Source organism: Miniopterus natalensis, chromosome 6, assembly GCF_054644295.1.
Source record: "Miniopterus natalensis isolate mMinNat1 chromosome 6, mMinNat1.hap1, whole genome shotgun sequence".
In the NCBI taxonomy this organism is placed as follows: domain Eukaryota; kingdom Metazoa; phylum Chordata; class Mammalia; order Chiroptera; family Miniopteridae; genus Miniopterus; species Miniopterus natalensis.
The window spans coordinates 83,477,902-83,488,432 of NC_142086.1; the positions used below are offsets into that span (position 1 = coordinate 83,477,902).

General features: G+C 45.8%; 1 long non-coding RNA gene across 1 annotated transcript; it reads right to left on the reverse strand.

The window, feature by feature from the left end:
- Positions 1-468: 468 nt before the first annotated feature.
- Positions 469-10,294, reverse strand: LOC107543121 (uncharacterized). The gene is made up of 4 exons (XR_001603781.2): positions 10,033-10,294; positions 7,786-8,975; positions 3,508-4,034; positions 469-2,939 (listed from the first exon to the last, which is right to left on the reverse strand). It is a non-coding gene; the product is annotated as an uncharacterized LOC107543121 (long non-coding RNA).
- Between the last annotated feature and the right edge of the window lie 237 nt (positions 10,295-10,531).

Genomic DNA, 10,531 nt, shown 5'->3' on the forward strand with positions numbered 1-10,531 from the left:
CCACAGTGTCCTCTACGTCATCAGCATACAGAGATGCTTTCTTGTCTTGTAAGGGCTTGTCCCTAGTTTCTAGTTCTTTCTTCTACAAACAGCATAACCTGAGGACCTGACGCCACTTCCTCTGTCTTTGCCAGCGGTGGCTTGCAGGAGGGCAGGGCATGCTCATTTGGAATCTGACAGCATACGAACTCCTGCCAGCTCTGTATGAATTGAGCTCATTGCATTAAGATGACAAACTGAACAAAATCCTACAACCTAACAACTCCTTGAGTGGCCTGTGTCCACCTTGGTCGATGAGCGGTGGCTGCATTAAGGCCCCTGGACACCCGCCTGCTTGGTTATGCTCAAGGCTCTAGTCTGTTACCATCCGGACTACAGAGCCAAGTTGGCACCCAAAGCATATTTCTCTATTTAATGGACAGTCTCTGGAGGGCTCTAATTCTCCTTGTAGGTTTCCCCCTCCTCAGGACATCATCTTTGCCAACCATTTTCCTACCAAGAGGCAGTTAGTCCTTGGGGACCCACCCACCTGCAGCTCAGAGTGTCCCCTCCTCGATCCACAGTCTAGGTCCAGGGTCTTGCCCTGGAAGGAATGGTTATCAAAGTGTAAACTCCAATTGTACCATTAGGCTCCAGTTGTGTCCAGTGCAGCCTCTTTGGATCCAATGACTTGGAGAATTTTAAGAAGAGCTTATAAAATATTAAGTTGTAATTGTATGCAATGAAACAATCATATATCTTAATTAAATTAAGACCAGGCTCTACAATAATAAGGTTTCTATAGTGCTTAGTATGTGCCAGACACTAAAAGAAGTACATGATTTATATATACTTGCCTATTTGATCCTCAGCACAACCCACGAGGTTGCCGTGATTATGTTCCCACTGGCAGAGCATTTCCTGGGGTCACGGAGCCAGTGGGTGAGCTGGGCTCCGGTCTGGCACTTGCAGCAGCAGCCTTCCAGACGGGCAGGAAGGGGGCTGGGCACAGGGGGCCGGTCCCCCACTCACATGTTCCCCGTGGACAGGGAATTCACCTCACACCGTGAGCCAAAATAAGTGCCAGCGTTCACAGAGCAGCCCGTGAAGGCCGATGCGCACACACAGTACACTCTCACAGTAATAGCCAAAGGGACGGGCATAAGCCAGAAAGGGAGGGATCACTGACACGCAACAGGAACAAAAGCACCACCAGCAAAGTGAAAAGGCGAATGACAGAAATGTTTGCAGCATAATGCAGCAAGCAAAGGGCTAATATTTTCATAGTATGGCCATTAGGAAAAGACATACTAAAAAAACAGCTGGTGGAGGGCTACAGGCAGTTGGAGGAACTGCAAGTGGTCAACTAACATGAGAATCAGTCAACATTGCTGTGAAACTGGAAATTAAAGGAGTAACCAGGCACCAGGTTTCAGTTACTAGACTAGCAAATACTAAAAAGAATGTCACTGGGGTGGAGGGGACGGGACTTCAGGGACACTGGAGCTTTTGTCACTTGTCTCTGTGGGATACTTGGATGTCACTTACCAGAAACTTAAAAATGAGTCCAACTTCTTAGAATTTGTCCCGAGGATAAGAGTATGTCCCCAAATATATGCACAACAGTGTTTTCACAGCTTTCTTATAAAAGCTAAAATCTGAACAACTTAAATGGTCAACAATGAAGAATTAGTCAGTAAATTGTATTATTCAAACGCCATTTTACACAACTCTCCACTTACTGACCTTGAAAACTGCTACTGGTCTAATTATTAAATGAAAAATCTATACGACAGATCATGTATTACATGCTCATATAGGACAACATGTAATTTATCTATGTTCATATAAATATAGGTATATGAGGCATTTTTCTGTGGGATGGTGTTGTGAGTCTCTCTTTCCTTTTTTTGCCATGAATATGTATAGCTCATGCAGCAAACATGGAAGAGGTGCTTCCCATGGTGTGAGCAGACTGCTATTCCATTTCTTAGGTCTCAGGTCTCTGGAAAATGTGGTTTAGAAGAGCAGACCCTCTGCAGTCTTGCTCCTGCCCTGGTACCTGCTCAGAGCTCTGCCAGTGAGCCAAGCCTTCGGGAAGGAAAGGCCTTGCAAGATTCCTTTGCTAGAAGACTCTGCAGTTAATTAAAGACTCTCCTATGAGCACATCTGTGTGGAGTCTGGTAGCTCAGCCCCGTGGAGCACCTGCCAGGTGCTCAGACACCCGGGGGATGGAAAGTGCTGGACGTGCGGCGGCAGGTCATAGCAGGAGCTCTGACACAGGCCGCGTAGGAAACCTCAAGTGCGAGCTGAGCTCGGCGATGGCTGCTGGGGCGACAGTGATAACAACGCGGTGCCGGGAACACAACCTCAGCGTCTGGGAATGAAGTTTCTGGAGAATTCCACTCACAGAACAGAAGCTGGTACCACAAGCTGAATGGAAACTCCAGAAATGCTCCGCGAGATCTCAGGATAAAGGGGTGAAAAGAACCCTTACAATTGGCTGGGCGAGTGGGGTGGGCTAACTGCTCTAACCGACGGTCACAGAGGCGCTGCGTTGGCTCAAGCACAGGACAAGCGTGGTCACTGCTCCTGGAAAAGTTGAAAGAGGTTCATCTGATAAGGCAGCAGGAGGGCTCGAGTAGGACAGGGGGCCCCTTCCCCACTCAGACGTCTAGGGCCCAGGCTGCCGTCTGCCACAAGGGACTTCCCAGGCCACCGGGCTGCCCCCCCCAGCCTGCTTCGAGGAGGACAGCGGGGAGGCGAGGGCCTCTGGAAGCATCACTTCTCCCCACAGTGTGTTGGCTGCAACTTCATCCCAGCCCGCTGGCCATGGGAGGCTGGGGTGTCATCACTGCGGACCAGGAAGGGTGACAGGGTCTGTGAAGCAGCGGGTGGCATCTGCCTGCATTAATAGTTCATCTTTGATTATGTTGACACTTGAGAAGTTGCAATGTTTTCTAGAATGAAAATAATTAAGAAAAGTTTGCATGTGGCAAGGACAATTATAAATTCATGAGAGGCCCTCTCATTAGACACAGTGGGTCACTTTAACTCTGCCACTGAAGGCAAGAAGCAAGGACATTTCTGGACCCACAAATCTGCCATTTATCAACTACTTTTCTCCTTTAAAAGAGAAAATACAAGTAGTATCATTGTTTTATGAACATACAGAGAAACAATGATTTTAGACTCAAAAATCACTGAAAGTATTTAATTATGTGGTTCTTTTCAACCAAAATTAATGTAAATATCATAAAAATGTTGACTTGAAGATTTTGTTTCTAAAAAGAGCTTTTGTGGCGAACATCACATATCTTTGAATGGCTTTTGATTTTTAAAACACATTTTCCTGTTTTTCTTCCAATGTATTTTTTTCTGGTATTTTTTAAATTTGATTCCCGTACAGCTTTGCTCTGACCACACTTATTTTTCCAAATGCTTTTGTAATCGAATCCTGTATTTTCAGTTTGTACCAAAACTATGTGAAAGTTACCTCGACCAAGAAGTCCCGAGGCTAATGCTCACCAGATGGGCTGACATGTGGCCTTCTCTGCAGGATGGGTCTGACCCCTGCCCAGAGGGTCGTGAAGCTTCCTGAAGGTGGCCTGGGTAGGGGCAAGGTGGTGTTATTGCCCTTACAGCAGCCTGCATCGAGAAACGACGAGAAGAAACCGTTCCTCTATCTAACCCGCTTTCAGGTTGAAGGACATCAGGTGGGAAATCCTGATCAGAAGAAGGTACATTTAGCTTGTAAGCATAATAATTACCTTATTAATTGACAACAATTTCCATTCAACATTATTTTTAATATGGAGAAACCCCAAAATATAAAAATGTTAAAGTGCAGCTATTAAATATGGAATTTTCCTTGCAAATTAGTTCTTACCAAAGGGCTATGTCATCTAGTGATGGGAATCTATTTTAGGGGCTTACTTTTTTCCCCAGTGGAATGCCTGGAGTCCACGAACAGATGGAGAAAACCAGATCCTGGTTTTACTGTAGCAGGCGGCCAATTCCTCAGTCTGAGGCATTTTAAAATGCTGAGATGTATTCTGCAGAAAAATCTTAAATGTTAACCATCCAATCTCATGTTGGCCTATGAAACTTAATCTTTAGGAAAGAAACAAAAGCAACTCTAGACTTCTATTTTATTGAGCTCCTCCGAGTGTAAAATTATGCAATCACATAATGGAAGTGGCTTTTTTTGGTTACAGCTTCTGGCTACCAGTCTTAACCACCACAACTTTGGATACAAAATGAAAAAGACCAGCTGGAATGGAATGATCTGCATTCCGACAATATTTCTTACTCTCATCACATTTTGTGTAAAATAAACACCTAATATTTCAAGAGCAACTTTGGATATATTTGTTTTACTTTTAAAATGTAAGTGATTAATTTTTGCACTTTATGAGTCTCTTCTCCCACCATCAGCCGTACATGCTGAGCAGTGCACAGAGGGATGTAGATTCCTGGCCTCCCTCCCCTCCTCACCACCCTCTGCCACCTTTTTTGGTGCTAATGTTTCACTATAAATATTCTTGCACTTCCATTACCTGCGTTATTAACTTCAAATAATGTCTTTGAGCCCCTGGCCAGATGTGGACCTCAGCACACTCTTTCTCCTACCCACCTGCTTGCCCTGTTACTCCAAATGCTTGTGAGTGTTAATTAGAATTTCTCTATGGTCAAAAATTTATGACCTTATGTTCTCACAGATTGATTGTAGTCACATTTGTTTTGGCCTGAGTCCTATAGTTAAACAAATTCACAGTTCACTGTTAGTTATTTTGATAATGTTTTAAAATTCATTTTTTTAGTTGGCTGAAATATACCCTCTACTCATAAGAATCATATCCCCTGAGTTTTGCATGTTGAAAAATGTTCGTAGTTGCCTTTCACTTATGACAATATAGCTGGCTATAAAATTGTGTTCACACTGTTTTTCCCTGAGCGTCTCATGGGCATTGCTCTGCAGCCTTCTGGTATCTATTGCTGTTGTGAAGATGTCTGAGGCCAGACTGATTTCTCTCTCTATAACTAACTTTATATTCTTGCTAGGCTGCTAAAAACACTTTATATTTTAATTATTTGTAGTCTGGAAAGTTTCTGGGGTGTCATAGTGTTGACAATGCTGTGGGGTGCTCATTTTTCTTGAGTTCCAATGTTTCTTTTTAAATCTCTACATTTGTCTTCTTTCATTAGGGAGAGTGTTCATGAATTACATGATTCAATATTTTTTCTGTCCCATTAGTGTAATTTTCTTCCTTGGGGCTCTAATTGTGCACATGCTGAATCTCGCTTGACTGTCTTCCACGTTGAACATTTTCTCTTCAATTGCTTTTTTAAAGGAAACATTGTTGTGGGAGATTTCAAACGTGTCTGAGTACACAAGATGTTGCAACAGACTTCTCTGTCCACCCCTGCAATATTTACTAACTTTCTGTCACTCTTGAGTAATCTATACTTCCACTTATTCTCACTCCTCACTCAGTTATTATTACTAGATTAGTCTTTTGTGTAAATGTATGTACATTGAGATGCACAGATCTTAGAAATACAATTTTTGATAGACTTAGTTTTTAGAGCAGTTTTAGTTTCACAGAAAGGTTGAATGAAAAATACAGAGTTCCCATATATCCCCTGCCCCCACACAGGCACAGCCTCCTCACTCTCAACATCCCCACCAGAGGGTACATTTGTAACAATTGATGAACCTACACTGACATCACCACCAAGAGTCCATAGTTTACATAAGAGTTCATTCACTCTTGGTGTCCTTGACCCAGAATGTGGCCTATCTTGGTCAATGTCCTATGTGAGCTTGAGAAGAATGTGTGTCCTGCTGTTGTTGGATGGAGTCAGTAGATGTCAAGTGTATCTAGCTGATTGATGGTGTTGTTGAGTTCAACAATGACCTTGGTGATTTCTGCCTGATGGAGGCTCCATTTTTTGAGCCTATTATCTGAATTGCTATTACCAGTGTGCTGTGTTCTTATGGCTGCTGTTGTGATTTTCTATTGATCTTTGGTTTCCAGAGATTTGACTATGATGTATTTAAGAGTGGTTTTCTTTATATTTATTTTGCTTGGGGTTTGCTGAGCTTCTTAAATCTATAAATGTATGTTTTCCACCCAAATTGAGAAATTATAAGCTGTTATTTCTCTTCCTTCTCAGACTATAATTAATGTATACTACTATACAGTACTTTTTAATATTACCTACAGGCCCTTGAGACGCACTTCATTATCTAAATCTTTTTCTGTGTCTGTTCCTCTGATTGGATAAGCACATTAAAAAGTGATCAATGACATTATATATCTGAGGCTCTGTGACCTAGGGCCTGCTCTGGGGCTGGGGATTGTAAAATTCACCTTCCTCCAGTGTCCCCTCGCCCGCTCCACATCTGCCTGATTTGGGTCACTACTCGGTGCCCTCATGGAGCTGCCTTCATCTATCATCTGAGTTTATAGTTGTCATCTGGGACTGGGATGGACAGATTAGGAGCTGCCTGGACTAAAATCAGAGCTGCTAAATTTCTTTTGTTCACAAGATCACAACAAAAATATTTCTAAATGTTAAGGTAAAACCAGCAGAGGGAAAATCAGCCAGTGTCTGAAATCTCTCAGAGAAGAATTATGTCCCCGATCAAATCTTTATAAGTTCACATCCGAATTTCTCCAGGTGCAAATAAGCAGCTGACATTTTATTTTTAATGTTGAAAATAGTTGACTGACTTATATTTACACTGACAACTAACCCATCTTTATATCAATGACAGTAAAGACCTTTCCATAGCTCAAGTGTTGGGCGGGGGCAGGTTCCCTCGGGCTCTGTCACATCCACTCAGGGCTCCGCATTCCCAGGGAGGCCATGGCTGGGACAGAAAGGGGTGTTTGGTAGTCACCAGCTTTGTGGCCTCATGTGCCCTGTTGGGATACATCAAATCTGACTTGCTATTTTCCACTTTCCTTTGGCTGGGTGTTAAATTCACTAAAAAAAGACGGAAAAGAAAACCCAAAGCTGAACATCCCCACCTTCAGCATTGCTGCTCTCGCCCCAGAGCCCAGGCTCCGTAGATCACAGATGGAGATTCTGGTCCCTTCCAGCTCCTCCCAGCCTCCCCAGCACTGGGCAGAGCCTGTATCATCTTTGCTCAGTCTTCCCCTGGGTCTCACCTCCTCCCTAATCAAGGAGGTGTGTCTACTTCAGAAAACTGCAGTGTGGCAGGGACACAGAAGGATTTTGCAGTTGGCTTTGAGTCGGCTGGGAGTCTCAGGGGAGGAAATGGGCCTTGAAGAAGCCTGAGCACTTCCACCTGCCGGAGACCAGCCTCACTGCCTTCCCACAGGGGGGCGGGGTGGTCCTGGCACGCAGGACCCTGACACCTAAACCAGGCCGCCAGAGAAGCGGCTGAGCAGGCGATTTTACATTAGCTGCTAAGTGGGCTCACACGGATTACACAGTGGTGCCGTCACACCCACAAAGGCCTCCCAGAGACTGTCAAGTGATGAAATGTGCATTCTTTATCAGGTTAAATCCTAGAGTTGTCATAATTTTTGCTGCTTATTTGAATGGGATCTTTTAACTTGTATTTTCTAGTTTATTACTTTCTGTCTAGTGTACTTTCTAGTTTATTAGCAGAGAGAAAATCTACTGCATTTGCAAGTTGGTCTTATATCTGGTAACTTTGCTGCAGTCTATTTTGAGTTCTGTCGTGTGTCTGTCCTGTTAGCTTCCCACCATAGATGATCATTCGCTTGTAGATAATGAGTTTCAGTCCCTTTTCTGATCCCTACCCACCTCATTTCCTTTCCTTTTTCTCCACGTGTGGGCCAGGACCTGCAGCCCGTGTTACACAGAAGCAGCAACGCTGGGCATCCTTGGTTTATTTTTTTCCCAAGCTGAAAGGGAAGGTGTTTGTTCATTGAGTGTAATGTTTGCTGAAGGCACGTGGTAGACACACTTGATCAGGATAAGGCAGCCTTTTTATTTCTAGTTCCAGCCCCACGGCTTGTCTCCACACCTGGCCTGTGTCAGCGTCTGTGCATTTGACTCCCAAGGGCACTGTCCCAAGTGGGGAGACTGATGTGGAAACAAAGGCTGGACTCAGACTGCTTTCCCCAATTTTATCTTCCTACAGCTTTGCTCCCCCCAGACTGTAGTCACCACAAATGGGTACACCACCCATGTGTGGACACATGTACATGTGCACAACCATAATGCACACACATATACATGCATACCCATGTGTGCACGCATATATACATGCACAACCATGCATGCACACAAGTTCACTGTGCAGCCTTCTGACCCACTAGGGCCTGGACTAGGCTGAGGCAAAGGCCCAAAATGTCAAGGGGCACCAAAAACTCAGGAATCAGGATAAATAATGTTTTAATGCAATATTTTACAAGACCAAATTGGATATAAGGAATCACTGAAGAACAAAATATCAACATAGGGGACGCAAACAGGAGCAGTGTGACCGACCCCTTGGCCTCGGGCCCCAGACACCACTGGGCTCTCCCGGCTTCTCCTCGGTGCTTTTCTAGGCGACAGGACGTTCCCGTGACAGTCCCTCAGGGCTGGTTGGGACAGGAGCCAGCAGCAGCCTGGGCCAGTCCAGCATCTTGGCAGGGCCGGAGCCTGGTTTAATTCTCCTGGTTTCTTTCTCCTAAAGTGGATTTCTGGGAAGGGATGGACAGGCGTGAAGGGGGGCTGTTGTGTCCTTTTGCTCCGTCACCCCAGGAGACCCGACCCGAATCGGTTGTGTCAGCCTCCGGAAGGGGACATGACAGTTACCGCAAAACTCCACCAGCACAAACAGCTCGGGCATCGGTGAGATTCCGAACTCATCGTGGCCAAGCGAGTTTTCAGTTACTTATAATTTTGTTATTTTTTTCTTCTTCGCAGAATCCCCCAGGAGGACTCACAGAGAAGACAGACAAATGAAAAATTTCAACTTTTAAGTCTTGGCTGTTTTGATTTCTCTGTAGGCAAAATAAGATGCTTTTAAAGTGCAAGCAAGGAATTTCATCGCCTTACATAAATTTTAAAATGAAGAAAAGTAATTCAGTTCAACTCTAAAATGTGAATTTAGACAGAAATCTTCAGGCTGAAAATAAACATTTGTGGAGCCTTAAAATAAAAGCGACTGTGTGAGGGCTGTTTCCACCTTAATTACCACCTTCCCATCCACAAATAGAAAGGCCTCTGTACTGGGTGCCGAACAGAAGCCACAGGCACACACTCTTGGTGGCGTCACCATAAAGACAAGAATCTGGCAGCTCCCAGAAGCCACCTCTAGCTACTGTGCTCTGTTCGCTCAGCCACCCGCACACCCACTGTGTACCAGGCACAAGGTGGCCTGTCACCCTTTTTCCTGAATAAAATCTTAACCCATCATATAAATCAGCTCAAAGAGAACTCTCAGGCCAATCTCTCCCCGTTCCCATACACACACCTGAAGGGCTCCTGGCTCACCTGTCCCCTCTGGAGCCCAGGGTGACCCCAGTGTCCTGGAGCCTTGGGAAGTGCCCGTGGGTGCCACATGGGAAGGCAGCCCTGCAGGGGTGGGGGCAGGGGGCAGTGAGCCCCACCCCCTCCAGGAGGGCATGGCATACTGGGGACATGGGCACAGGGTGAGGGCACAGGGCCTCTGGAGCCACAGCAGAGTGTACACCGGGGGGATTAAGGGTGCTTCATGGCGAAGGGCACGTTGGTGACAGCCTCAAAAGACAGGTGGGCCTGTCATTGGGAGGTCAGGGCAATTCTCTGTTCCTCAGTTTAAGCAAATGGAATTTGCATATTTATATCTCCTCCTGTTGCTTTTGGGTGATTTCTAGCAAGAGAAGAGCCCCGTGGGATCCGGAGCTCCGGAGCCAGGACAGCTGTGGACGTGCTCGTCGCACGCTGAGTGCGGACACGACAGGCTGCCCCTCCTCCTCTTCCCCACTCTGCCTCCTCCCCTCTCGTTAGCTGTAGTGTTACTACTACATTTCTAGGTTTACACTCCTTACACTCCTTCGTACGTCCAGGGGTACCAACCTTTGCTTTGCGTTTCAGGTTTGGAGCTGCCAGCGCATCCTTATTGTTCCGAGCTTGGTATCACTTGTGCAGCAGCCAGGAGACGAAAAGCAGCACCGTCCTGTGCCCACAAACTGGGCTGTTTTTCTAGCGAATGTGGAATCCGGGTCCAGAGGGAGCATGTGCGTGAAGGAGAGGCAGGTGCCCCGCTCCTGTCAGCCCCTGTGGAGTGACTCTGAGGTATGAGCACCTCTGCCCAGCTAGTCCCACCCCGGAGTTTCCCTAGCCCTAAGAGTGTGGCTGGGGTGGAAGCTGGTGGGGATTCTGGAAGTGAGGCCAGGCTGTCACCTGTGATGCAGAGCGGAGCAAGCCTCACTTTTTTTTTTAACCCTCACCCAAGGATATGTCTCCCATTGATAAGAGAGAGAGAGAGAAACATCGATTAGTTGCCTCCCCTACATTCCCAAACCAGGGCTCGAACCCATCAACCCAGGTATGTGCCCTGCCCAGTTGAACCCGC